The sequence below is a fragment of the Cynocephalus volans genome, chromosome 7, assembly GCF_027409185.1.
Source record: "Cynocephalus volans isolate mCynVol1 chromosome 7, mCynVol1.pri, whole genome shotgun sequence".
In the NCBI taxonomy this organism is placed as follows: domain Eukaryota; kingdom Metazoa; phylum Chordata; class Mammalia; order Dermoptera; family Cynocephalidae; genus Cynocephalus; species Cynocephalus volans.
Genome location: NC_084466.1, coordinates 47,360,037 through 47,387,600, shown reverse-complemented (window position 1 = coordinate 47,387,600; position 27,564 = coordinate 47,360,037). Strand labels below are relative to the sequence as shown.

Below are 27,564 nucleotides of genomic sequence, written 5' to 3'. Positions count from 1 at the left end.
TTAATGATCCTGACTTTCATTTGTAATTCCAATCACCAGAAGGAGGTTTCAGGCCATGAACTGCATGCTCAGGACATTGCTCATCTGCCCTAGAGGAGCCAGCCATAGGCAGGTGCTGATGTCCTAGATGCACACGGGGTTGTCCATGGAGGCAGAGAAGATGAAGCCATTGTCTTGGCCAGGCTGGTGTATTGTCTCTGTGGCTTCTCAGTTCTTCTGGGTCCCAAAGGCCAAGTCCCACAGATGCAGCCACTGGTCCCTGCCAGCAGATGCCAAGTGCTTACCATTGGGAGAAGAAGCAACAGAAAGCACAGGGCCACGGTGGCCTGTGAAGAGCCTCACCAAATTCCCCCGCTGAGTGCTCCACAGCTGGACAGTCTTGTAGGTCAATCCTGTAGCTAACTAGTTTGAATTAGGGTTGAATTTGACACAGTCCACATCTTCCAGGTGTCCTACATATATCCTCAGCCGTTACATCTGACCAAATGACCACAGCCTGGCGGTGTGGTCATGTGACACCCTGGTGAAGTGAAGTGCAGACTATAGGGGCTGATGTCCAGGTCCCACACAGGTTAGGCATATCCTTGGTACAGCACAGTGTTGGTGAAAATGCCCAAGTCCCAGCACCTGATGGACACATCTTCAACATGAGAACAATCCTGAGCTGTGAGGAACCATGTGTAGTGAAGGACCTTAATCTCTGTGCCCACATTGTCATCCTCCTCCTTCTCCTCCAGAATGTCACAAGCCAAGTGGATGTGATACATGTCTACTTGGTGGGGCTCTGATTTTAACTTCTTGGATTGTAAACTCCAAAGTTTTATACTAGAGTTGTCAAACTGAGAGGCAAGCAGATTACTATCAGGGGAGATATCTGCAGTGTTCAACAGCTGTTCTGTGTTATAGAAGTTATAGAAGTACATGGTGGTGAGGGATGGAGGCCTATCCTTGATGCACTTAATACTCTCCTGCAAGACTTTCAAGGGGACCTCATTATGCAGAATGGAGCTGGGCTGGCCAGGGGGCTCCAGACCGTTGCTCTCACTGTGGGAGGAGCTGCTAGGGGCATAGAACTGGTAGTCTGTTCTCTTGGTAGGCTGCACATCAAGATTAACATGTGAGGCGAGGACTCTGCACAGGTCAGTGTTGTTGTCACTTTGGAGGTAGCAGATCAGGTATTTGTAGATGTCTTCTTGGAAAAGGACCATGTACTTGTTATCTAGGAATTCCCGAAGCTTGGAGTTAGGATTATCTTGGATGGTCTGAGTGGTCTGCAGCTGCTCATTGACATCCTTCTGGCTGGTGTTCTGCAGAAATGGTCCACGGGAGTGGCTGTATAAACTTTCCACTGCTCTTGGGGCTGTTCTGGACAAGGTGGAGATGGAGATAGACAAAGAGATGGTAGAGGAGGAGCATCAATTCACGGCTATGTGAGGAATTAGAATCTAAGTTCTCGCATCAGTTCAGTAGCTTGTACCCAGTTCTTCAAGGTGTAGTATTTTCCCCAATTCATTCTCAAACTGGGGACCTCTGAGGGAGGGACGTTAGATGTATTCTTGGGAGACTGTGAGTTCTTCATCAAAACCTAATTCGATGATAATCTGTGAAAAGATTCCACAGCTGTTATACAGAATGCTAGACCCTCATTGCAACGACTTTCTCAACTGCACTCTTGTCTTGAACTCATCAGCATGTGCTAAGTTCACCTCTAGTTTGCCCAAAGACATTTCCTTCTTCTTCATTGAAAGAGCCACCAGGTGACCAGGATCCCTCCCTGCAGTGCCCCTACCCTGCCCATGCAACATCCAAATGCAGGACAGCTGTGAGGAAAATAGAGTAGTTTGGTCAGGCCCCCTGCCTCATTCCAGCTGGGGGTGGTGCAGCACATTATTTGTAAACAAGTTGTGTGGGGGTGGGGTTAGTGCACATGAGTGCCCAGTTACTTTTAGCTTGTTGCTATTCTTGTGTGTTCTTCAGTGTGTGAAGCAAGGGCTCTGGCAGAGCTCACGTCTAAAAATAGAGCATGTTTTCTTTGCCAGCAGCTGCTCAGTTTTCTCTTTGGACTGCCTAGCTCTTAGACGTGTGTGTGCTGAATAAAGCTTATTATGTCTTCACCCACGGCTCCAAAGACATTTTCCTATTACCTAGCTTGTAGACCTGCATGTGAAGGACTTGTGAATGGGCTCGAAGGGTCTGTGAGACCTAGTCCTACCTCTACAGCAGCATAGCCAGGGGTGGCACACCTGCAGGCCAAGCTGCAGGATCCAAGGAGGCACTCCCATCCACCTGTTCAATTTCCTCAAATTCCTACTGCTGCATAAAAGCACCAGAGCCCTGTGGAAAACAATCCAAGCAAGTATGCTATGGTCAGAATGTTTGTTTCTCTCCAAAATTTATACATTAAAATGCAATTTTTAATGTGATTATATTATAAAGTGGGGCCCTTTGGAAGTGATTAGGTCATGAAAGCTTTTCCATCATGAATAGCATTAGTGACCTTACAAAAGAGATCCCAGCGAGCTGACTAGCCTCTTCTACCATGTGAGGAAACAACTAAAAGGCACCAACTACAAAGCAGAGAGCAAGCCCTTACCAAGGAAACCGCTAGTGTCTTTATCTTGGACTTTCCAGACTTTAGAAATGTGAGAAATAAATTTCTGTTGTTTATAAGCCACACAGTTTATGTTTATATGATAGAGCAGACTGAACGGACTAAGACAAGCATCATCACCATTCCTACTTACTCCGTCTCAGACCAGATTTAAGTATGAAGAAACAAGCAGGAAAAATCTGAGAAGCGATTGTTTATGCAAGGAAATTTGAGAATTAAACTTACAAAGCAGGAATGAAAAAAATATGAAGAGAGAAGATTTGAGAGTGTAAAGATATTAAATTTATGGAGCAGTTTTTCACACAGACACAGACTAGCATGTACTTTTTATTTTCTGTCTTGTCATACTAGCCCAGCAATTTGTGAGTTTTGTTTACTGATCTTCTCTTACTGAAGAGAATTTATTTAAGATGTAGCATATAGCTTTATAGAAGCAATGTATAGCCAATCAAATGAGTAGGTTTGTAGAATTACCAAATTCTGTAGTACCCTAATAACTCTGGATCATACAAGTGAAGGAATTGTACTGGTTTTGGTAAAAACTGGTTGAAAGACTTAGGGTAGATACATAGGGATCTTTGCAATAAATTGTAAAGATGAAACAAATTGAAGTTTGAGTAAGCTGATTTCTGGGGCCAGAACACATATTTTATATTTTACGTCATAATAAATGATCAGATCAATAAATCACCAGGTTATTTTTATTGTGGTGTGCAACATATCTTTAGCTTTCATTTAGTTTTGAAGCAGCCAGTATGAAACACCCTCACATACACATACACAGTTCTGGGTGCATCTCAGACATTTATGCTCATATAGAGGACTTAGGCATAGTCAACTTTCAATCACAATTTAAAAGATTTTCACAAGTGCTTGTCAGAACTTTCAAAAATAAAAGTTGACAGAAAGCATCATATAACTATTATGTTTGTCTTTGTGTATTTTATGTGCCTATGAAAATTATGGCCAAAATTGGTATTCTGTCAGGAATTATGCTTTAGGAGAAAATAGAGTTATATGAATTTAAGTCTTCTTAAACATGGTCTGTGAGTACACAAAGTTGGAATAGAACTGAAAATATATAGTAGACCCAGACATTATCTTGTATCTAAGGTTTTGATAAGCAACAAATATTTGTCAGAGGAAAATATCAGAATTTAAGATAGTTTATTGTGGTCAGCTGTGAGTACTCATTGAAATGATTACAGCCTCTATTCAATTTATACCTCTTATTATAATAAAAGGCATTTTAATATCTTTTTGGACAACTTTTATGAATGTTATCAAGAATTTACATATTGCTCCACTTATTTAAATCTGCGTTAGAAGTAAAGTTGTATGGAAAAGTTTTTAAATGGATCAATTATCTGCATTATGGGGAAAGAATTTCAGTAAGGCACAGTGAATAATTGAACAATTTTTAACTGTGATTTCCCTAAAAAGTAATTCATTAAAATAATAACCTACACATATAAGTAGAAAGTATTGATTGATTTATCAATTACTTAAAGTATGTCAAAAAGAACTGGATTATTTTTGAAAATCATCAATTATTTTTAATTATTTAATATTTAAAAATGTATCTATAATGCTGATAACATTGGGATATTAGCTTCAGAGGGTCCACGTAATTACTGTGGTAAAAGGTAAAAAAGTTGGGAGAAAATACTCAAATTTAAAATGCATTTGGTTCAGTAAATAGCCATTTAAGTAGAATAACAGCATTAAAAATAAGTGGGACTGAAAAGAAGCGTTTTTTACAATCACCAATTTAGTAAAAATGATGCACCAATTTGTACAAAATCAAGTCATGATATTTTAACATTTTTTTCCCCTTTAAAATTAGAAATCCCTTTCCCTTAAAACTCTCCAAACCAGCTCTTCTTCTGACTTCCTGTTTCTGTTAGTTTCATTTAGTGACCAAAATTGAATCTGAGAGTCGGTTTTACTCCTTTTACTTCTATTCTTCTACTTCTGTTTATTTCTTACATCTTAGTAATTTCCAAGTAGGTGTTTAAAACAGCAAGACGAAGCATGATAGATCTGATGAAAAGACAGCATGGAAATATACAGGAAGTGGAGATTCAGCACCTCTGTACACTGAGACAGTACAAGAGATGTGAGAAACCTCAGCCAGTTGTACAGCAAGCAGTGCTCAGACAGTGTTGGGGGAGGATGTATCTGGCAGTCCAGATGGGTTCTAACAGGCAGTGCATTCCAGCAGGCAGCCTCAGAGCAGAGAGTACTCAGAGATCCAAACCAGAACAAGGACTTACAGATAGCAGGCATCAAAAGAGATAGAACAGCAGGTGTCAGAGCCCCGATTTGGGGCAGAAAGGCAAGAGCAGGAGTCCAGAACCTTGTAGGACTGATGGCAGTAATCTCAGTACTGATGATGCTGGTGCTCCGAGCAAAGATTGGTTAATGTGGAATTACTCAGATGTATGTACTAGGGACCTTCACTTGTCCCTCAGGATGAGAATTGAGTCATTTTCTCTTGTATGGAAGAGAGATTCAGGGTCTTTTTAGGCTCTTGTTCCTCATGTCTCCTGTTGAGACCTTTCAGTTCCACTCCTGTTGCATGTGTTTTAATAAATATTCTTAGTTTATTCTATCCCTACATTAATAACCTTTCCAGTGAATACGTGAATTCCCTTTCTTCTTTAACTAGACTAGGTACTGTTGCTTGATTAACCTGCCTGAACAAAGTAAATTCAGTAGTATTCAATGGCTCAGACTTGTATACCAAATCAGATGTAAAATTTTCTTTATGATACTCAAAGTTCTTTACAGTAGAAACTCAATTTACTGCTCAAGCCTCATATCTTATTACTCTAGTATCATGCCCTACTAATCCTTTACATGTGAGTTTGCTTCACCTATACTGAAGAATTTATATTTATTGGGAGTACAAGTTTTCCAAACTTGTCTTGATTTTATTTGTTTTGCTAAAATATAATTCTAAACTTCTTTTTATGTTTTTTCCAGTAAAAGTTTAATCCTTCCATAAATAACTATTTAATAAAGCAACTTATCCATGTGTCCTTTCCTTATCTCTTTATTCTAATAAAACTTTACTTTTTGAAAGTGATAGTGTGGGGGTGTGGCTTATGAACTACTTGCAGATCCTCATTACATTTGCCTAAGAAAAATATGCCCTGTAACAGGCAGGGCAGATTAGGGGTTGTGTTGAGGGGAACAGAACAAATTCAATTGATGTGGCTTTTACTTAACACAGATTGCTGAAGTTATTTTAATGATGGAGGGATCCAGGTCAACCTATGTTACCTGCAATAAAAATCCATATTGATTGGGTCTTACTATACTTTTGTCTGAAAATATACATATAGTACTTTCATATATATATTCATCTAGATATTAGGTTGGAGCTGCTGATTTCTACAACTTTGGGCTGATTTGTTTCTGTAATGACATCTGTAGTCAGATTTCTCAAGTTCAGTTGCTTGCCCAGAACTACTTGTTTATTTAATTTCAAATTTATACTCATACTGCTTTATACTTAGATTTCCATATGTTGTGCCATTCTGTCACTGAGTACAGTATGAGTACAAGGTGTCATATATTTATCTCATTTACATAATTTTTCTCATACTTTATTAGTTTGGATGCCTAACGTTTGGGGTTTCATGTAATTAAAACTGCAATGATGTTGGTAAATTAGGAAACAAGAGTTAGAACTCTCAAAAAGTATATCTACTTCTAACTTTTACAATAGATATTTCAAAAGAAAGATTTTTTTTACAAAAAAATGAAGCTATGGTATTTCAATAAGGCAGTTTTAATTAGTTAATGTTAATACCCAATAAAAAAAATGTATCCTGAGCATAACCATCTCTATGGAGGTCCACGACATAAATTCTAATGCATCAAAATGTAGACTTCAGTCAGCATCAAAGTATAGGGAAAATAAAAACAAACTCTAAAATGCACAAAACAAAAGGTTAACCTCACTAATGTTTATTGTCATTAATACAACATGTTGGTCACATGGTTTTCTTTATTTCTGCAATCGTGCCATATTTAATGCTTTGTGTATTTTAATTTTAATATATGTCAACTTTGCTCCTGACCTCAGGTTTAAATGTTAATCTAAAACTCTATAGTGCAAATATCTCCAAGAAGTTCCCAAATACAAATTTAGAAATAAATTCTCTTTCAGTTTGCAAGTAAGCAAACGTTCTTAGGGGAAAAAAAATATATTGATAACATAAATATCATTATCTTTTTATGAAAATACACAAGATTTTTAATTGCAAATAGGCAAAAGTATATTAAAACAATGAAAGCTAGCTAGAGGTGGTTAACCAAGAAAGATATTGACAAAAAACCAAAATTTGGGGGCTCACCGGTTAAGCTTACTTGGTTAGAGCCTGGCGCTGATAACACCAAGGTCCAAGATTTGATACCTGCACCAGCCAGCCTCAAAAAAAAAAAAAAAAAGGAGAGATGAATCAGCATTTCAATAAGTCAAATGAAATCCTCCAAAAGGTTTTCGATCAAATTAATAATTTTTAAAAATAATTCAAATTCATAGGAATGTTTATCAAATTAGGCAGTTTAAAAAATGATTTATACTACCTTTTATATATAGACTGTATTTCCTAACTGTGAATAATAATGTCTTTGAATTGCCACAACTCATTTGAAAATGGCTAGCTTGCACTTCACAAGAAGGACGTACCAGTTTTTTTTTACCTAGCAACTAATCAGAGGCAAAAGGCTGACTTAACAAGAGACTGCTTTCGCAATAAAAATATAATCAGGACCTGGATACCTGAGTCCAAAGCTGTAAAATGATGTGTGCATAATGGGCAAAAGAGACCTGAGAGAAACTGAATGTTTCTAACAGTGACTCCTGACCTCAGTGGGATGCTTTTTCACTTACAAAGTGGCACTCACTTAATCCTCACTGTAGGGGAATGTCAGGACATCATCACTCTCAATTGACAACAGGAAGAGACTTCGACCAAAAGCTTTCAAGTGTTCCCAAGGTCAGTGTGTAAGACATAGAGTAAAAACAAAAAGTGAACATTTTTGAATAGTAGCTCTGATGCTATTTTCATTGCACACACCACTTCCAAACTCACATGTCCCTTTCAAAATGTGATATATGTAACTTCTTTATAAATTTATTTCAAAGGTTTAGCAATGCAAAAAAAAAAAAAAAAAAATTCAAAGAGTAAAAGAAATGCCTTTGTAATTCAAATCTATTTTAGAAATATTAGATATACTTTAACTTACCTTTAATTGGAAGTTTATATTATTTTCTTTAGGAAAAAAATCCTTATCCTTTCTTTGGTTGGTTTGTCTTTACTTTGATCATGGCCTAATGGAAATGTGTAATATTACAGTGTTTTTGTGACTGATGAACTGTGGAAATTCCTTTTTTATGCCTCAGTAGTTTTTAATTTCACTATTTCAATTTCCCAAATTGTATTTAGTTTAGCAATACACCATATTGTTTACTGTCCCTATGCTCTCTATTAGTTTTTTCAATGTTGTAACATTTGATTGTTTTCACAGCACTCATTTGGCTGGTTTCACCCTTGACAAAGAAAATGCAGTTCCTGTAAATGCTATCGTAGAGATATCAAAGGACCAAAATTTTCACATAAATACATTTGTAGGCCATATTTATGAAAATAATAAAGCAATGTAACAGTCTCATGGTGATTAAATTTGCTATCCAAAATTATATTTTTATTATTTGTATCTACAATTGTAAGTTCTGCAAAACATGAAGAATGTTATTTAGTCATTTTTTTTTTCAATTGCTATTTAGTAAATTTTTAACCGGTGTTGGGGAGCAGGAAAGGAGTTCCCTGAGAAAGCTTCCAGATATTCATGCTCAATCTTAAAAGATAAATGGACATCAGGCAATGGAGGGCAGTTTTCTAAGGTAGAGAAGACAGCTTGAACAAAAATACACACAAAATTTACGATAAGTCTTGGGCTTTAAAAATCTGCAGATTTATTTAAACATTAAAAAAAGAAATACCTAACATCTTTATGCCTCAGTTTCCCCACCTATAAAATGGGAGTAATGATAGTACCTAATATGGTTGCCATTAGATTACATAAGGTGTTATAAACCGCTTAGAATACTGATGGATATGCAACAAATACTAAATAATTTTTAGCTATTATGCTCTCAGATCATCTGCATACAAATATTGCTATAATATCACATACGCATTCCTGAAAAAATTGTGCAAAGTCACATGCCAAAAATAACAGAAGATACAGGAAAAATAGTGTTAGTGTTGAACAGTTCAAAACTTACGAACTTAGTAACAAAAACAAATACCAATGCTAGTAAAACTGTAGCACACAAATTCTCCACTGTTGTTTACGTCCAGAGTCCTAATCAGTGGATCTTTCCAACCTTGAACCCTGGAGTTTTTGTTTCTCTCTTTAGAAACAATTATTGCATGCGTTTGCTTCTTATAAAGACTAGTTTCAATAAAATTAAAAATCTGATCTTTTAACTTAAACTTAGAAACATGAAGCCACCAATTCAAACTTGTACTAAAAGAAAGCAGTTTTAAAGGATTTATATTGTTTTTAAAGGCTTGAATTTGTAAGGTTTTTCCTTTAATTTTGAAAACAAAATTGCCCCTGAACATGGCAAAATAATAAAACACTAGGAAAATTCCATATGAGCCAACACAAGTTATTTTTTATCAATAATATGAGTTAATATGCATTAAAGAGACATACATTATAAGAGAATAGACTATCTTTCCTATCCTAGACCTGTACTATCAGCAGGGTTTTTCCCTCAAATATTCAAAGGTGCTGTTTATGTTTCTTTCTCCCGTGGACTCTAACCCTGTCTGATCTGAACATAAGCTTAAACTTGCAGTAGTCGTAGATGAACTTCATGCTCCCAGAGCTGTGGGATATACTTCAGTGGTGCTGTGAAGGTTTGTAGCAGTGTTAGATACTGCTTACCTCTCCCTCCTTTTTGAAACATTGTCTTTTCTTGGCATCCATGCACAAAACTCCATTCAGTTTATTTCTGCATGACTAATTGCTCCTTCATATCCTTAGAAATGTCATACTACTTCATAAGTCTTTCAAATCTTGGAGTTCTTCAAGGACTTTTCCCTGCTGTCCCTTTACTCTTTTTATAAGATATTTCATGCAAACCAAGGCTGTAAGCTACCAACTCTGCAGAGATTTCTCCAGAATGATGCGTGTGTGTTGTATGTTCCAGATTTACACCACAAAAAATAGGTAACTTAGGAAATTAAGAATATATTATCTGGATTCAGACATTCTGGTTTCAAAACTAGTTCTAACACTTATTGCCCTGTAAACATGGGCATATAATTTAACCTTTCTACACCTTAGTTTTATCTTCGACCCCATGAAAGCTAAAAATTGTATGCACCTAAGGATGCCATGATGATCAAATAACAAATCTGATGTGAGAATATTAACACTGGGCCTATTGTTTGTTTATTTTTTTGTATTAAATAAATATGTCACTGTTATTACTATTGTAAATTTATCTTATTATTTATTTATCTCAATATTGTAAAGAAAAACAGTATTTTCCTAATAACAAACAATAATACTAAAACTTATTTGGAGCCAAATTACACTGAAAGAAATTTTAAAACAATTCAAATTAGAAGATTCCTTTTAAAAGACTTATTCCTCACATTCTACTCTACTACAATCTTTTTTATCCTATCCTATCCTATCCATTTCTATCCTATCCTAAAGATTTAACCATCTCAGAATCTATTTTTATTTCTGTTTTGCAAAGCATTTATTTACCTCTTTTAAGTTTCCGTCAAAACATAATTATTTCATGAATGTTTTGCTGACTTCACATATTTAAAGAATAGATATATGTGTAATAAAGGTACTAGTTCATAAATTTATGGCTATAACATATTAAACTGGAGAACATTTAAAAAATATTCATTAAATGTCACAACACATTTTATATTTTCTGATATTTCTGAAATCAGCTTGAAACAATGGCATGTATGGTTTAATTGGCATTTCTTAGCAGTACATAAATTTATGTGTATTTATAAAAGCCTCTTATGGTTAACAAAATTTAACAAATTGCTTACTTATCTCTTTTGTACACTCCTTAAAACTGAAATTTTATAGTTAATATATAGTCATTACTTTCAAATCTCAATTATATATGACATCTATTCAACTAAACCTGTGAATTTTTTTTAAAAAATCTACATTCTTAATTTTCAATATGGTGGATCAAACTAAAGACTATATTCTCAACACTTAATAATAACAAAATATATTTTCAAATAACATAATAAAAAGGTTAAAATTTAAAAATTATGACTTGATTTTTAAACAAATTAAACTGCAAAATGCCTGTAACTTTAATTGCAATGGGCCCTAATTCTGAAAACAAAATCTTAAAATGAGATATTTAATCCAAATAATTTTTCAAGGTTAAAAGTTCTCAAATAGATTTTTAAAATAAGTTTATTGAGATAAAATTCACCTACCATACAATTACATACAATTCCCATACCATGTCACTTAAACAGTGGTTCAATTTTTTTTATTCATTACAATGATTATAAAATTAATCATATATTTTTCATATACTCACAGAGTTTTTCTCACAGAGTTGTGTAACCATCACCACAATTAACTTTAGAATGTTTTTATCACCTTAAAAAGAAAACTTAGCAGTCACTTTGCTTTCTCATTCCCCTTCTCCAGACCTGGAGTACCACTAATCTACTTTCTTTCTCTGTAGACTTCTAGACATTTAATATAAATGGAATCATTCAATACGTGGTCTTTTGTGACTGGCTTCTTTTCCCTAGCAAAATGTTTTCAAGGTTCTTCCATGTTGTAGCATGTATCAATACTTAATTTCTTTTTTCCATTATATGGAAATACAACATTTCGTTTGTTCATTTATTAGTTGATGAACTTTTGGGTCATTTCCATTTTTTTGGCTATTGTAAACAATGCTGCTATAAACTTTCATGTTGCAGATTTTTGTGTGAATATATGTTTGCATTCTTTTGGATATATATACTTAGGTGTGGAATTTATTGGTCATATGGTAACTCTATGTTTAATCTATTGAGGTACTGCGAGACTATTTTAAGCAGCTGCACAATTTCAAATTCTCCTGAGCTACATCTGAGGGTTTCAATTTCTCCACATCCTGAGCAACTTTATTACCTATCTTTTTGATCATAGTCATCCTGATGGGTGTAAAGTGGTGTCTTATTATGGTTTTTTGATTTACATTTTTTAGGTGGCTAATGATGTAGAACTACTTTTCAAGTATTTGTTGGCCATTTGTGTATCTTCCTCAGAGTAATATTTATTTAGTCTTAACCCATTTCTAGATTGGTTTGTCTCTTAATTATTGATTTGTAAAAGTTCTTTATGTATTGTCAATACGAGTTTCTTAGTTTTATCAGACAAATTATTTGAAAATATTTTCTCTTATCTATGGGTTGTCTCATTTTTTTTTTTTTTTTTTGATGTCTCTTGGAAAAAAAAATTAGGTATGAGGAAATCCAATTAATGATGTCTAAGAAGGCATACTTAATTCTTATATTTTTAATTGAGAGGTTAATAATATTAACTCACATTTAATATCTATGATCCACTTTGAATTCATTTTTATGTATGGTGTGAGCAAAAGTTCCAGCTTCAGTCCTTTGAATGTGGATATCAAGTTCTCCCTGCATCATTTGTTGAAAAGACTACAATTTCCCCCATTAAATTGTCTTGGAACTCTTGTCAAAAATCAATTGACGTAAATGTAAGGGATAATTTTTGGACTCTCAATTCTATTCCATTGATGTATAGCCGATCCTTATAACAGTACCACATTGTCTGGATTACTGTAGATTTGTCTTTAGTTTTGAAATCTGGAAATTTGAACCCTTTAACCTTGTCCTTCCATTTTAGGATTGATTTTTTTTTATTCAAGGTCACTTGCATTTCTACATGGATTTTAGAATCAGCTTGTCATTTTCTAAAAATATTCCAGCCAAGATTTTTACAGGTATTTTGAATCTGTATATTAATTTGGGGAGTGTTGATGTCTTAACAATCTTCTGATCAAGGAATATGAGCTGTCCTTCCATTTATTTAGGTCTTCTTTACATTTTTTTCAAAAATGCTTTGGAGTGTTTGGTGCATAAGTATTTTGTTCATTTTGTTAAATTTTCCCTATTTTATTATTTTTGATGCTATTGTAACTAGAATTATTTTCTTAAAATTATTTTTGAATTGTTCATTGTTAATATATAGAAATATAACTGATTGTTATTGGCTGCAGTAAGCATTTTTATACTTATAAAGAATAAGCATAATAATTAAGTGGGCTTTGTATGTACAAACCACTGAAAGCCAAATCCTGTTTGAGGATTTGCAAAGAAAAAAAGCTAATTTCTGATTTATCCAAGGTCTTTAATATTTATTAAAAATATAATTCCTATTAAACCCTATAGAAAATACAGAGCCATATACACATGTTTCCTTTGTAGCAGAACAAAAATGACAATAAAATTATTCTAAATAAAAGTTTGGTTAATTATACTTTTGGAAAAAAGCTGTGTTTGATTTGATGTCTTATACTTCACCATACCTTTTATTTCTAAAAATGTCTGTTCAGCACTAAATGCAACTATCCTAACAAGATTGTCTACAATAATTTGCTTTCTTGAATGTATGTTTAGTTTCCTAGGCCTGATGAAAATATTAGATATTGTTCTCTCAAATTGTTAAACTGTTTAATTCATACCAGATACCAGTTATGTTGAACTTAATTTATAAAGAAATATTTATAGTTGTGATTGTGTGTGTATATGTAATTTCATCATCATGCATATATACATATGTGTACATAACATAATACATATATACATATAGATGTACATAAACACATGCATACATATTTTCCTCATCTCATCTTTTCAAAGGGACATCGAATCTCATCATTTGGCAGCTGGTCTGTTTCTGGGGGTTTTTACTTTAAATCTATGTATGATTTTTAATTATAATTTTACCACTCAGTGAACCTCACAATGGCAACATTGTAGCATCTATCTACTATGGCAGATGGCAAGCTAATGAGGCCTGCTCTACTTGCATACTGATATCTTTCCTACATAACACTTCTCTAATCCACAGGGAGGTCAAAGAACAAGTTTTATTTATCTTCTTTGTTTCATTTAGTCCTTAAGAATCATAAACCTAATTATTATACAATATACATTTTACACCTCATAATTACAATCATTAATGTTTATTTCATACATTTGACTGATACAATTAAAGAAGTCAGTGCCTGAATTGTGTTTTTTCTATCAGAAATTTTAAATGCACTGTATTAACCTCGATCACTTTTCAGAAAACTGATTCAGTCAACCTTCTTTCTGAAGCAGAAAATTTTTTTTGCCAGTTACATATATTTACATATGTATGTATTTCTAAAATATATTCTCATATATGAGAATACATATTATATGCATGTACATATATGAGAAGATAAGTACATTTATGAGAATATAAGCACACTTAAAAATACATACACATGTAAGTTTTTGTAATGGTTTACTGAAAATTTATCTTATTAACCACTTGTAAGTGCCTAAGATCTTTTCTGAGGCTTATGCAAGCTTTTATGTTTTAAAGACCAATCCATTAGCATTCATTTTAGTCTGAAGATAGCCTAAAATTTATCTCCATAGTTAGTGAATATTCTCAGAAGCACCTCATCATTAAATGAAATGAGCTTCATAGGAGGAGGGGCCTTATCTAGCTTGTTCATCACCATCTTTTACAATGGTTGGCACAGAGTAGCTGTTCATTACATAATGAAATAAAGTAATCTCCTTAATATTCACCTTATCTTGATACATTTCCATCCTTTTCAAATGCTGGTCAAGGGAAGAAATTTGTACAATAAAAAGGTCATGAGAAGAGTTCAAAACTAGTTTGAAGTTTTTCACAGCTATTGAATGAACATAGCTTAAGTCAGAATTACAACTTGTAGGTATTTCTAAATAATATATAAATAAAATAATGTGTATCAAATCATGTTTTAAACTTACAGCAGAATAAAATATGATAATTTATGTGTTGCTACTTCATGTCAATATTATATTTTTGCCTTGTTTATTACATATAATAATTCAGACATATAAATTATTTCTGCTTATTGATTCACTTCACAAAGAACTGTTTCCCTCATACCTGTCTTTTCTGATTTGGCATTTTTATGATGTTCATATCTGTTTATTATTTTTTCTCCTCTCTTTACAGATGAGCTTCATGAAATAGTGATTTCTAATTTTTCACCTTTCTTTTGTTCTATGTATTCAAGCACACATTACTTTATAGAAACTGCTTCCTGATATTTCCAGGAGCCTTATTAGTTACCATGCAGCAACAAAGTACACTAAATATATTTTAATGACCTCTGTGGTAAATATTATGATTGTCTCTCTTACATTGTCCCAATACTGCAAGTCTGTGTGGAGTACGTTCCCACACTCTGCTACTGAAAGAAACAATGGTTTTCTTAACCCAATGAAGTTAATCTTAGTCACTCTTCAAAGAGAATCGACCACTCTTTTCTTCTGGATGTGGTCAGGTGGAGATAAGAATATTGGAACTGCTACAGCCATGAAGGTAGGTGCTATTAGGAAAGATTCAGCACATAAAAGAGGGTAAATTTAGGGAGCTAGCAGATCAAAAGCAAGGTGAGAACAACGTGTTACCTTTTGGGTTAAAGATTAAGAAGGGACATATGAACATATTTTGGTTGAAGAGTTTTTAAAATAGACTGAAAAATAATTCAGTTTAGGGCCGAGCCCGTGGCGCACTTGGTAGAGTGCTGCGCTGGGAGCGCGGCGACGCTCCCGCCGCAGGTTCGGATCCTATATAAGACTGACCGGTGCACTCACTGGCTGAGTGCCGGTCACGAAAAAACGACAAAAAAAAATAAAATAAAATAATTCAGTTTAATCACAGCAACATTCAGTCCTCTTAACTCATTTTGACCCAAACCTCAAAATAGCTGATGCTTTATTCCTCTAAGACAAATCTGTATTACATATAAACCTGTGTAATGCCCTCGCCACTGAGCTAGTTATTATGTTTCTTTCTCCTGTTAGAAGATGAAACTTTTTTTAGGTAGAGACCATGATTTGTTCATTAGTGTGCACCCACTTTGGGGAACATAATTGACATTCCATCACTATTTTCTGGAGGACCTAGTAGATAAAGAACAAATAAAAAGTTGGTGAATGCACTCAAAAAATAGGATTGATTTATCCTTTTAAAAGACATAGTTCACTTCAGATTATTTATATATTTACTTGTTCATGCATTTTCCAACACATTGGAAGAGATGTGACATGAGTTCAGCCTGTAAATATTGTGAATGATTGATATGATTTCCTTCTGCTATTCTTTGAAGAAAGTCTCATACAAAATTATTCTTTTATGAAAAGTGTGTTGTTTCTCTTCTTAGTAACTATTAGTTTATATAGTAACATCAGTATTATTAAAATCAATTATCTTTTATATCTTAGGCATACCTAAGAATAGCATAATGCTGAAAAGTGGAAAGAAAAAAAATACACATCAGAATTTCAATACAGTGATTTCCCAGTGTTGGGAAACCAGTTTGGTTTGGTCAGGTCCCTCACCTCCATCCAGTTGGGTGTGGTTCAACATCCATTGTAAGCAAATTGTGTGTGTGTGTGTGAGTGTGTGTGTGTGTGTGTGGAGTTAGTGTGCATGTGTGCCAATGTATCTTTTTAGTTTTGTTGCTATTCTTTTGTTCTTTGGAGGGAGAGGGAGGGAGGGAGGGGGAGAGAGAGAGAGAGAGAGAGAGGAGTTTAGTGAAGCAGGCTGGTGGGCGTCGGCCTCGGGCATCTGCCCTGTGCAGCCATGCTTTCCAACCTATGGCTCCAAGGACCTTTTGGCTGGTTACCTAGCTCATAGACCTGTGTGTAAGGGGTCTGGTGATCCATCCTGGTGTGTGTGGGGTCTGGTGACCCAGCTTGGAGTATGAAGGGTTTGTGACCCAGTCTGTGAATGAGCTTGAGGGGTCTGGGAGCTCCATACCCAGCCTTAGCTCAACAATTGGCCCAGTTGGTGCAGGGTTACCGGCAAGTAAAAGAGCCCGACAATTGGTGTGGTTGCCTAGCTTTTCAATTGGCTTCAGGAACAGAGAAAAGAGCTAGACAAATTGGTGCTGTGAGCAGGATTTCAAGACATTAACCCTAGCCAGAGAGCACTACACCCAGATTCTGAAATCCCTGATTCTCCTGAAAATTAGGGAGGTAGCTATTTTCAGTATTTCAAAAAGTCTAGTGAATTTTTATTGAACTGTGATAAATCTGCATGTAACACATCTTTTTCCCCCTATTTTTGTTGCAATTATACGAATAAGTATGTGGATACCAGGATACCAGTTAGATAATGAGTCAGACAGAGAGACAGAGAGAAGGGAGAGACATGATAGATAGATAGTAGATAGATACATAGTAAACAAATTAATGATAAATACTTATTAAATATAGTAAAACTAAATAAACCAGTTTAGCAGTGGGTGAAAAATATCAATAAAATGGTTGCTTGATGATGATTTTGAAATCACTACAATATTTTTTTGTTTCCAATAATGAGATTTCTGATATTAAATTATAGATGCAGAGAATTTTTTTTAACTAATCCACTTATTACAAAGTGGACCAAAATCACTGTAAAAACAAATTGAAAGCAAGAAGCAAGTATGTAACCGAGCAATAGAGATAAATCAAAGGTGTAAAACCAGGCATAACAAAAGTAAAATTCATATGTTGTCAGGTATCTTTTGAAATTAAGCGTTTATCATGCTCGTTTCTGATTGTGAAGTAGTTTTTTCTGAACATCATCCATGTCAACAGGAAGAAACTCACATAAGTATCTATGTTCTATGTCTCCCTGACTAGATGTTTGTAAAAGGAGACTCAGGTGGCCCTAATGTAGTTCAAAGAAAGCTTATATTTGAAATGAAAAGGAACTTCTCAGATAATCCTGGCTGGTCTCCCAGAATACTGTATTACCTCATTCAATTCAACACAGTCTGAAGCTAGCCCTTAGTTTAAAGGCTAAGAAACCTGCTTTGCCAGCAATTAGCCTTGGAGAGTGAATATGTTGGTGAGGTTGGATTCATGTTAGCTAAACTCACAGAAAGTGGGAATATTTCTTTTAGAGTGAAGAACATGGCTGATGTCAGAACCAGAGGGGTGCAATGACTAAGCTCATGTTTCCCCATAGAAATTTTATGGGCAAGTTTAATCACACCTAAAATGTAAGCACATTTACATATAAAGCACTGATTTAAATGCTTTACCCGCAGTATCTAATTTAACCCTGCCAGTAATCTTATGAGGAAGATATTCTGGGTTACCTCATTTCACAGATGAGGAAACTAGAAGACAAAGAGGTTAAGTAATTACCAGCAAAATAGCTGGATAATTGGAGGAGCCAAAATTTGAATTCAAATAATCAGGTTTGGGAATCAGTACTTTTATGTGACATGTTACACTGCCTTTCTTGAAAGGAAGGATAATTTTACATTTTTATTTTCAACTGCCTAATCTAGCTTCATATTAATTTCTCTGTACTAGAGATATATTTAAAACCAGAAGAGTCCAACCTTTGGATCAGAACCCTTTTATCCTTGATAATTATTCAGAAGGTACTACAACAATTTATGATTGTGATTCTCCATTTTCCAAATTTCCATCACAGATATATTCTTTTTAGATATTTAAATACTATAATCAAGTTATAGTTCAATTCCAATTTTAAAGGCTTATGTGGCAATTTCTGGTGGCCTTGTGTATTTATTATTTGATTCATTTCAAGCTGGCTTTATAATTTAACTCTCAGAGAGTTGTATTAATTGTAAATTATTAGGAAAAAAAGCTTTGTAAAATTCTCCTGGTGGCTGCTAAGTCAAGATTTCTTCTATTGCACGAGGTCAGATGGATCAGTTGTCTTTTTCTCTTTATCTGCATTGGGGAGATAGGAAGATGTATAGGGGAATATTTCTTGTTAGTTTTCTTCTTTTCTATATTCTGTAGTGATAGTTACACCAAAATGATAAACAACTAGAGTTTTAGCCCTATTCATTATTATAACCTCTAAGGTAAATTCTGCTTGAGGTTTTTTTATTTTGCAGTTAACAAAGAAAAATTTGACCTTGTCTGAAATTGTGTCTAATTGCCCAAAGTTCTAATTTAAAATACAATCCCTAAAGATGTATGTACCAGACACCATCCCCCTCCATTCACTCACTCACACACACACACACACACACACACACACACACACACACACACACACACACACACACACACACACACACACACACATCTCTTATGGCTATTGCAACTTCAGTTTTACTGCATGCTGAGAGGGATTCAAGGTGAAATCCTGGGTCTACATTGACTGTCTCTTTCACAGAGTACCTCGTTATTTTATAAACAAGACCGTGTTATTCTTAAATTTAGGTGCTGAAAACCAATGTAGAGGAATGGAAGTATGTAAATAATGAATATACAGTTTTAAGACTTAAAAATACTAAGTATCTTCTAATCCAAACTTTAATTTGACCCTCTGATTTGACAGATGTGATTTAAGTAGGTCAGAGATTATATTCAATGTATAAGTGTAAAAACTGGGTTTTAGGTATAGTAAGCAAATGACTCAAAACCATAAACCCCAAAATGATAAATCAGAATTTAAATTAATGTCTTTTTTATTCATTCCTTCCACTACCTCAAGATCACAAATCTTGACCACAATCAATATCACAATGCCATAGCCAACAATAGACTTGTCAGAAAACAAAACTGAAATTTCATCTCTGATACCTAAATTACATCTTCATTCAGTTTTCTCATATATCATTTATCTTGTGATTATAAAAAAGTTTCTTGAATTAATTTTACAAATGATGCTATAAAATATCAATCTATAAGATATGAATATTCAAATGTAAGAGTAAAATTCATATAAAATTTACATGTGTTTCTGGATGTTAAAGGAACACACTCTGCTATTCATGTGATTTATGTGTTTAGAAAGGCATCTGCAAACCAGGAATGTAAAATCTACTGTTGAAAATTGAAGGTCCTCATGCAGTTGTTATCTGGTTTCTAGGCATTTAGTAACTATGGTGGGAAATCATAACAGGAATTGTCTAAAATTCTGGGATACCTTTGAGAAGTCTTAAAGTGACAACACACTTATTTCCAATACATTTTTGATATGAGAAGAAAGTCAGGAATTTATTCTGGACTTGAAAAAGTATCTATTTTGATCTATGTTTGTACTGAATGTCTAGGTTTAAAAAAAAAATAAAACAGTGGAGTTGAAGAAAACTTGGGGGAGTATCAAATTAGACACATGCATCTTCCTGTAGACAGTTTTAGAGATTTAGAAAAGTCACTTCCCTATCTCAGTTTTCCAGTCAATGACAAGAGGAGGGAATGTGGGATTATCTCAACAGTGTTTTCATTCTTTGATTTGCTTTAGTTCCCTATTTTCACCAACTAACATGCAATCAAGTGATTATGTTCACCAATTCAAGCCCTGGTTTAGAGGACCAGATAATTAAGAGACCTTGCTTAATTTATTTCCTCACAGCAGTAGTTTAAATTATGTCAATATATTTCCATTATCAGGCATTATACCAAATATTTCACATAGATTTCTCATACAACTATTAAAAAACTGATTAGGTACAATTACTATTCTCACCTGATTGATAAATAAAGCATGCTTTGGAAAGCTTCAACAAGTTTCCTAAATGTATTTTGCCAATGTCAATAGTGTCCTGGGTTCAGATTTCTGGTAATCTGACTCCCAAGTTGTGTGATGTGTTCCTTAGAGTCAATTTATTTTCACACATTTAATGGGACTGTGATCTTACCCCTGGAGAGGCAGAACTGAAATGGAAAGAGAACCAGCTTGGAAGCCAGACATGTGTGGGTTTGAATTACAGGTCTGCTATTTCAATTATTTAATTTACATACTTATGAAATAGAAACTTACTCTCCATTTTGCCACATTTTGGGGGGGAGGGGAAGTGAGGGGAAGTAATGATATAATGCATAAAATTTTAGGGACAGTAACTGAGACAAAATAGATTCACTATAGACTAGTGGCAAAAGGAAGTCAGTTCAGACTGTCACTTATGCTTCTTACAAGTACCCATCAATACTGTAACTATTTCTTGCAACAAAATTGCTTTCTCAAGGAAACAATGAAATTGAAATGTCTAAATTAGACATGTATTTTGCTTAGGTCAACATAATTTGTTATATTATAGATATTATTCTAAAATAAGAGTGTTTATTTTGTCATTTAGCTGTTCAATTGAGAATATGGGCCCAACCCCTTCACTATCACATAAATTAATAGAACCAGATCTATCACTGATTCACTGTGGATCAAGATGTTTATATAATAGAGAAATTTGACTAAGCACTTTAAACTGGTTGCAACTCTTTCATTATCTTCCGCAAACTGCAAAACAGAAGTGCTGTTTATATTCATAGACTTAGAATATACTTCTGTATTTAGTCAGCAAAATAATATATATGTATATATGATAATGAATAAATTAGTTTAAGCTTAAGGAAAGAGATTCTTCATGACAATTTTGATTGCTCTGTACTTTTATATATGTGGCATTTAAGAGATATTTTTCAATATATCTACTCAACATAAGAGGTTTTTATGAATATGATTAAATACACAGTAATCTATTCATTATCTTAATTATTTGCATGGAATGCAAATTATAGTCTGAAGCTGTTCAATCATGTATTTTTGGAAAAGTCATGCAGAGAATTAACATTAAGCAAGTATTTGCTTTCAGTTAGGAATGTGTGACTTTCTTAGAGCTGATCATTTGAAAATATAATTTGCATGTTAATTGTAAATTGCAAAGTCATCTTCCAGTTGCGCTGCTTCTTGGTCCTTTTTTTTTCCTTATGTTAATTTTAACTTTTCATCTCTAGATGGTGCTCTAAGTACCTGCATTGCAGCCAGGCATGATAACAACACTAGCATAAAAGGAAAAATAAATAATAACTTAAAGAGAAAAAGTGCATTAGAACCAAATAAATTAACTTAGAAAAAGTCTTGAAACTCTTGCATTCATCCAGAAAAGCATATGTTGTCAGGTGATTAAGCCAATAACGAAGATATTTGGTTGCTGTATTTATTATGATTAGGAAAACAACTACTACAGAGAAATATTTAAATCTAGTTAGTAAATTCATTATTGATATTTCCCAAACTTATATTCTTTCTCTTTTTAATTTACATCTACGTGTTGTAGTGTTAAATACTAGGTAGAAGAAAAAACAAATAAATCTAAGTAAGTTATTTAACTATGATTCAACTTTATTCAAGTTCTTTAAGATGTTTAGGACTAAAACCGTATATAAATGAATTGATGAAAAAACACCTAATCCATTTTCTGTTCTTTTAAACTATCAGGGGTTGGCAAACTGACCTGCGAGCCAAACCCAGTCCGCTGCCTATAGTTCTGTCACATTTGGAGCTAAGAATGTTTTTCACATGTTTAATTTTGCTTTTAAATCAAAAAAGTATATTTTGAGACACACAAACATTATAGGAAACTTAAATTTCAGTGTCTATAAGTAATGTTTTATTGCAACACTGACCAGCTTATTTGTTTAAATATTGTGTATGGCTGCTTTCACATTATAACAGCAGAGTCCAGTACTGTGACAGGGACCCTATGGCCTGAGAAGATTAAAATATTTATTATATGTCCTTTACAGAAAAATTTCTCTGACTTCTAGATTAAATGAAAGTTGTAGACTGTTAAATGATCTAGTTATCTGATAACACTGTTATTAGGAAGACAGCCCAAACAAGCAGAGTGAGTTCTAAACTAGCGCCTTAAATTAAAATAACACAGTCGTACCAAAAGGAAATTTTCAGTACTTTTTAAATTTAATACTTTAGAGAATCTCTCACTATAGGATCCTCTGAATCTTATATCTACCCAGGAACAAAATAACATATTCAAAGATTAAAAATTCAGCCAAAGTCATCATTTGGCATCATGTAGTCAAGCCAATAACAATGGAAACTCAGTAGAATTTTAATGAATTAAAATGGGTTATGTGAATCTGCTATCTGGACTGTGTTTTATTCTATAATTCTCCCCAATATGACACTTGCATATTAATGAGAATTTTAGTCCTCCTAAGTATGTTAGTTTTTATCAATTGTTCCAACAAACTTACTTCTTTTGAAGAGAATTATAGGAATGTTATTTCTGCTGCTACACTTCAAAGCCTTATCACTCCCTCTTTTATAATCCCTGTGACCTTCGTTCTTATAATTGTGTTATCAGTACTCTGAGTTGCAAGTGAGAGAAACACAAATTTAAAACTACTTAAGGGGAAAAAAACTTTGTTGGAAGGACATTCAGGCATTTCATATAATAGAAATGGAAATAAGAGTGAAAGGATAAACATTATTCTCCTGACGCCATTGTCTCTACTTGGCATTTTCGTACTCTCCTTTTAAAATAATGAACAAAATTTAGGAGTGGTTAAAACATGAGAAACACTAAGAAGAAAAATAACTACTAAAGAAAAGGTACTTCATCCCCAACTTGTCCTTTGTAAAATGAGTTCTGTATGGTACAGGGAAAGGTGAAGCAATTACACAAATAACTGAGACATTATATTTACTGTTGTCTCAATTCTCTGCTCCATTTTGTTAGAAATTATTTAAATTATAGAAGCACTGCACATTATGAGACTGGTAATAAAAGAAGTGACTGCATCAACACAAACTGAAAATATCACAACATTACACATTAAACTATTGAGGCTTCATCGATTTGTTCATTTCTTCAACATATAGCATTATCTTTGAGACAGATTTTGGAATCTATGTCTAGTGCCATTTGATTTGTAACAGAATTCTACTAGGAGTAGAATTTCTAACCTATTACTAGGAAGTTTTGAATTACAATAATATATAGAAATATATTGTAATGTATAGAAATTATTGGCACAGCCCATTTGTAGATAATATAAATAAATAGAACATAAGGCATTTGTTCAAAATATTTCCTTTGGCTAAAAGGCCAGTTTAGGTTGCCACACAGTTAATATGATTGACTGGGTAGTAATTAATTGGCAATTAACATGGGCCCTAACATAAACAACCATGAACTAATTTGATGACTCAGTACCGAAATGACCACAGATCTGAACAACACGCAATCAAGGAGAAATGTATGATTACCCTTCTGTAAATGTTCTATCAATCTATACTCATAAAGAATATATCCTGTAATATATCAATTCACATTTATTTTTCATGCACTTTTATTTTAATTCAACTTCCTGACCTGATAAAAAAAAGTCCATTTCTTTTTCTTTATAACAGCATTTCTAATAGTTGATCCCAAGATACTATATTTTCCTGATCTTTCTCTTTCCCAGAATAAAAACCTCAATTTCAAGGTCAATTCCTACTAGGACATGTTTTCTTTTGCCATTCTTATCTGTTGTCCTAACCATAGTTTGTCTACATAAGGTCGCTGAGGAAGGAGATGCTAGCCAGGTAAAAGACGAAAAGAAAATTTTATGAGCAAGCGGCAAACAGACCTACAGGAATGAGCTGGAAAATGGTGTCAGTGCTGAGAGGCAGTTGGATGCCTTCTTTTATAGGGTTAAGATTGGGGTTTGGCCTACCCTAGGAAGACAGTTACAGTGCTCTACTCCGAATACAGCCTGCTCATGGGGATGGAGACTTGGGGAGTCAGAAACCCTGGGCTAGCTGGGTAGGCAGTTACAATGTTACACTCTAGGTACAGCCTGCTCAGCCTGCTTGTGGGAACACAGATTTAAGAAGACAGAAACTTAGAGGACTGAAACTTACAGAAACAAAACCGAAGGGTGGGGAGCTTTCTAAAAGTCAGGTTTTCAGTTCCAGGGACCTAACAGTGTATGTCTCTTCTAAAGTTTAGTGCCCAAGAATTAAAAAACGGCTATCAACATCTCATTTTAGATACTATACTTCTACTAATTTCGTACTTTTGGCAGCTACATTACATTTTCTGTGCAACTAACATACTGCCAAATAAAATTTAAAAAACAACAACAACTTTGTTTCACACTTGCTTCAATTAAATTCTGACTTCCTCATTATTTCAACATTGTTTTCACTCTAAAGCAACTATATTAAGAAAGGGAAGTGACCTCTCAGAGAATAGTACAAACATTTTATGTACTCCTTAAACATAATTCTATTTACTTTTATTGGGTAATGCACTAGGAAAAAACCCTTGTAGAAATAATTTGTACTTAACTGTAATGACTTCAAACCATATTGCAACTACTGTGTTCACTTACTGTGCAAATATTGTTAAAGAGCCACACACAAAAGAATGAAATTGGACAGTTATCTTATACCATATCCAAAAAAACACTCAAAATCCAGATGTAAACATAAGAACTGAAACCATAAAACTCCTAGAGGAAAACAAACTGGGGAAGCTTCTTGATATTGGCTTTGGCAATGATTCCTTAAATATGATACCAAAAACACAGGCAAAAAACCCACAGAAATACACAAGTGGAACTGCATCAAACCGAAAGCTTCTGCACAGCAAAAGAAACAGTCAACACAGTGTGAAAGTAGCCTATGGAATAGGAGAACATATTTGCAAACCACATACCTCATAAGCAGCTATTACCCAATATATATAAAGAACAGCTACAACCCAATAGCAAAACAAAACAAAACAAAAAACCCTGACTAAAAAAATGGAAAAATTACTTGAATTGACATTTCTTCAGAGAAGACATAGAAATGTCCAATGGGTTTACAAAAAAATATTCAACATCTCTAAATTAACAGGAAAATGCAAATCAAAACCACAATGAGGTATTACCTCATACCTATTAGGATGGTCATTATCAAAAAAGCAGAAAATAGCAAGTGTTGGCTAGGATGTAGGGAAATTGGAACCCGTCTGCACTGTTCATGGGAATGTAAAACAGTGCATCAAGCTGCAATGGAAAATAATATGTAGGTTCCTCAAAAAATTAGAAATAGAGCTATGGGGGTGGGGTGGAAAAAGATGGCTGATTAAAAGGCATTACTGCATGTCTCTCTGACAAAGACAGACAAAACAACAAATACACAGCTTCAACTAGATGAAACTAACTAAAGAAGAGTGTTGGAGTGTGTCAAAGGAGTAACAGAAACACTAGTGAGCACAGAAACTCAGTATAGCCACATACAGACCAGAAAAAAATACCTGGCCTCCACCACCCCATCCACCAGCCAGAAGCAGCAGGGAACCAGAAGAAACTTCTGCCTGCAGGAAAAGGTAAGAGAGCATTGCACTATGAATGCCTACAATCCAAGCTATAGGAGAACCATATGGCCCTTGAAGGCCATAAGCCCAGTGTAGGGAGCTGCAGGAAGCCCTTTAGCTGCAGGACTGCATTAATCCAGGGAGGGAGTTCATGCTGAGCACTCTTTCTCCCTTACTGTCAAAGTCCCAGACTGCACAGCATGTTATCATTTGGGGACTGCACCAACACCCACGTGAATTTTGCTCTGGGACTCAATAGTCCTGGCATCTCCACGGCCCTAAGGACCCCTCATCACTCCAATATTCCTGTACCGGAGACCATATGGCACCCTGTACCCTAGGAATAGGTTATCCAGCACAATGCAGAGGCCATTTCCAGGGCAGAGAAAGCCAGTGTCCCACTTCCAGAGCCAGAGAGCTGACCAATTGGGGCCTTCTGCCAGTGGCCCTGCTTTCCTCAGTGGAGCACCCATGCAATTCTTCCAGAAGCACAGAATCTTGCAACAGAGTCCAGGAAACCCACCCAGAACCACACACTCCAGCTGGGACACCACACACCTCTCTCGGGTGTGCAGAAACCACCTGCACCTCCAGTGAGCCCACCTAGGGCCACCCTTCTCACTTGGGGACTGCAGACCAGCATCTCTTTTGGGGGCACAAGAGCCTGCCCACAACTCCAGTGACCTTGCATGGAGCAGCCCATTCCAGCTGAGGAGCTGCAGAGCGAACAATTATCTCTCTTGTGGGAATAGGGTCCCATCCATGAATTCAGCAACCCTTCCCAGAGTGGCTCACTTCAGGTGAGGAGCTGCAAAGCAACTTAACATATGTCTTGGGGGTACAGGGGTTCACCCACAACTCCAGGAACCTTACCCAGAGTGGCCTGTTCTAGGTGAGGAGCTGCAGAAAGACCCAACATTTCTCGTGGGGTCATAGGGGCCTGCCCACAACTGCAGCAGCCTCGCTCAGAGTGCAGAACAACTCAGCGTTACTCTTGGGAGGGTACAAGATTCCACCTACAATGATAATGGTCTTGCCTGGAGTGGTCTCCTTCAAAAGTCATGCTGCACAGTAACCTAATATCTCTCTTGAGGCTGCAGGGCCCTGCCAATTAACCCAGTGACCATACCCAGAGCAATTCGCTTTAATGGTGAAGCTGCAAAGTGCCCCAGTGCCTCTTTCGGGGCTTCAGGGTCCAGCCCAAAGACACAGTGACCCCACCCAGAGTTTCCCACCTCAGCTGAAGAACTGCTGAACCCCTCACTGTCTGCCTCAAAGTCCAAGGTCTTGACCATAACACCAGCAATCCCGTGCAGGGTTGCCCATTTAAGCTAAGAAGCTTCAGAGTACACCAGTGCCTCCATCTGGGGCACATGTTCCTGGCCAGGTTGCTAGCAAGGTCACTCAGGATCACCCACTCCTGCTGAGAAACTTCAAAGCATCCCAACCCTTCTTTGAAGAAATCAAGACCTACCGCATGACCCCTGCAACTCAGCACAGTGTCGCT

At 35.2% G+C, this 27,564-nt stretch overlaps 1 pseudogene; it reads right to left on the bottom strand.

Moving 5' to 3' along the window:
- LOC134381625 (TAF5-like RNA polymerase II p300/CBP-associated factor-associated factor 65 kDa subunit 5L) lies at nucleotides 1-27,352 on the bottom strand (annotated as a pseudogene).
- Between the last annotated feature and the right edge of the window lie 212 nt (nucleotides 27,353-27,564).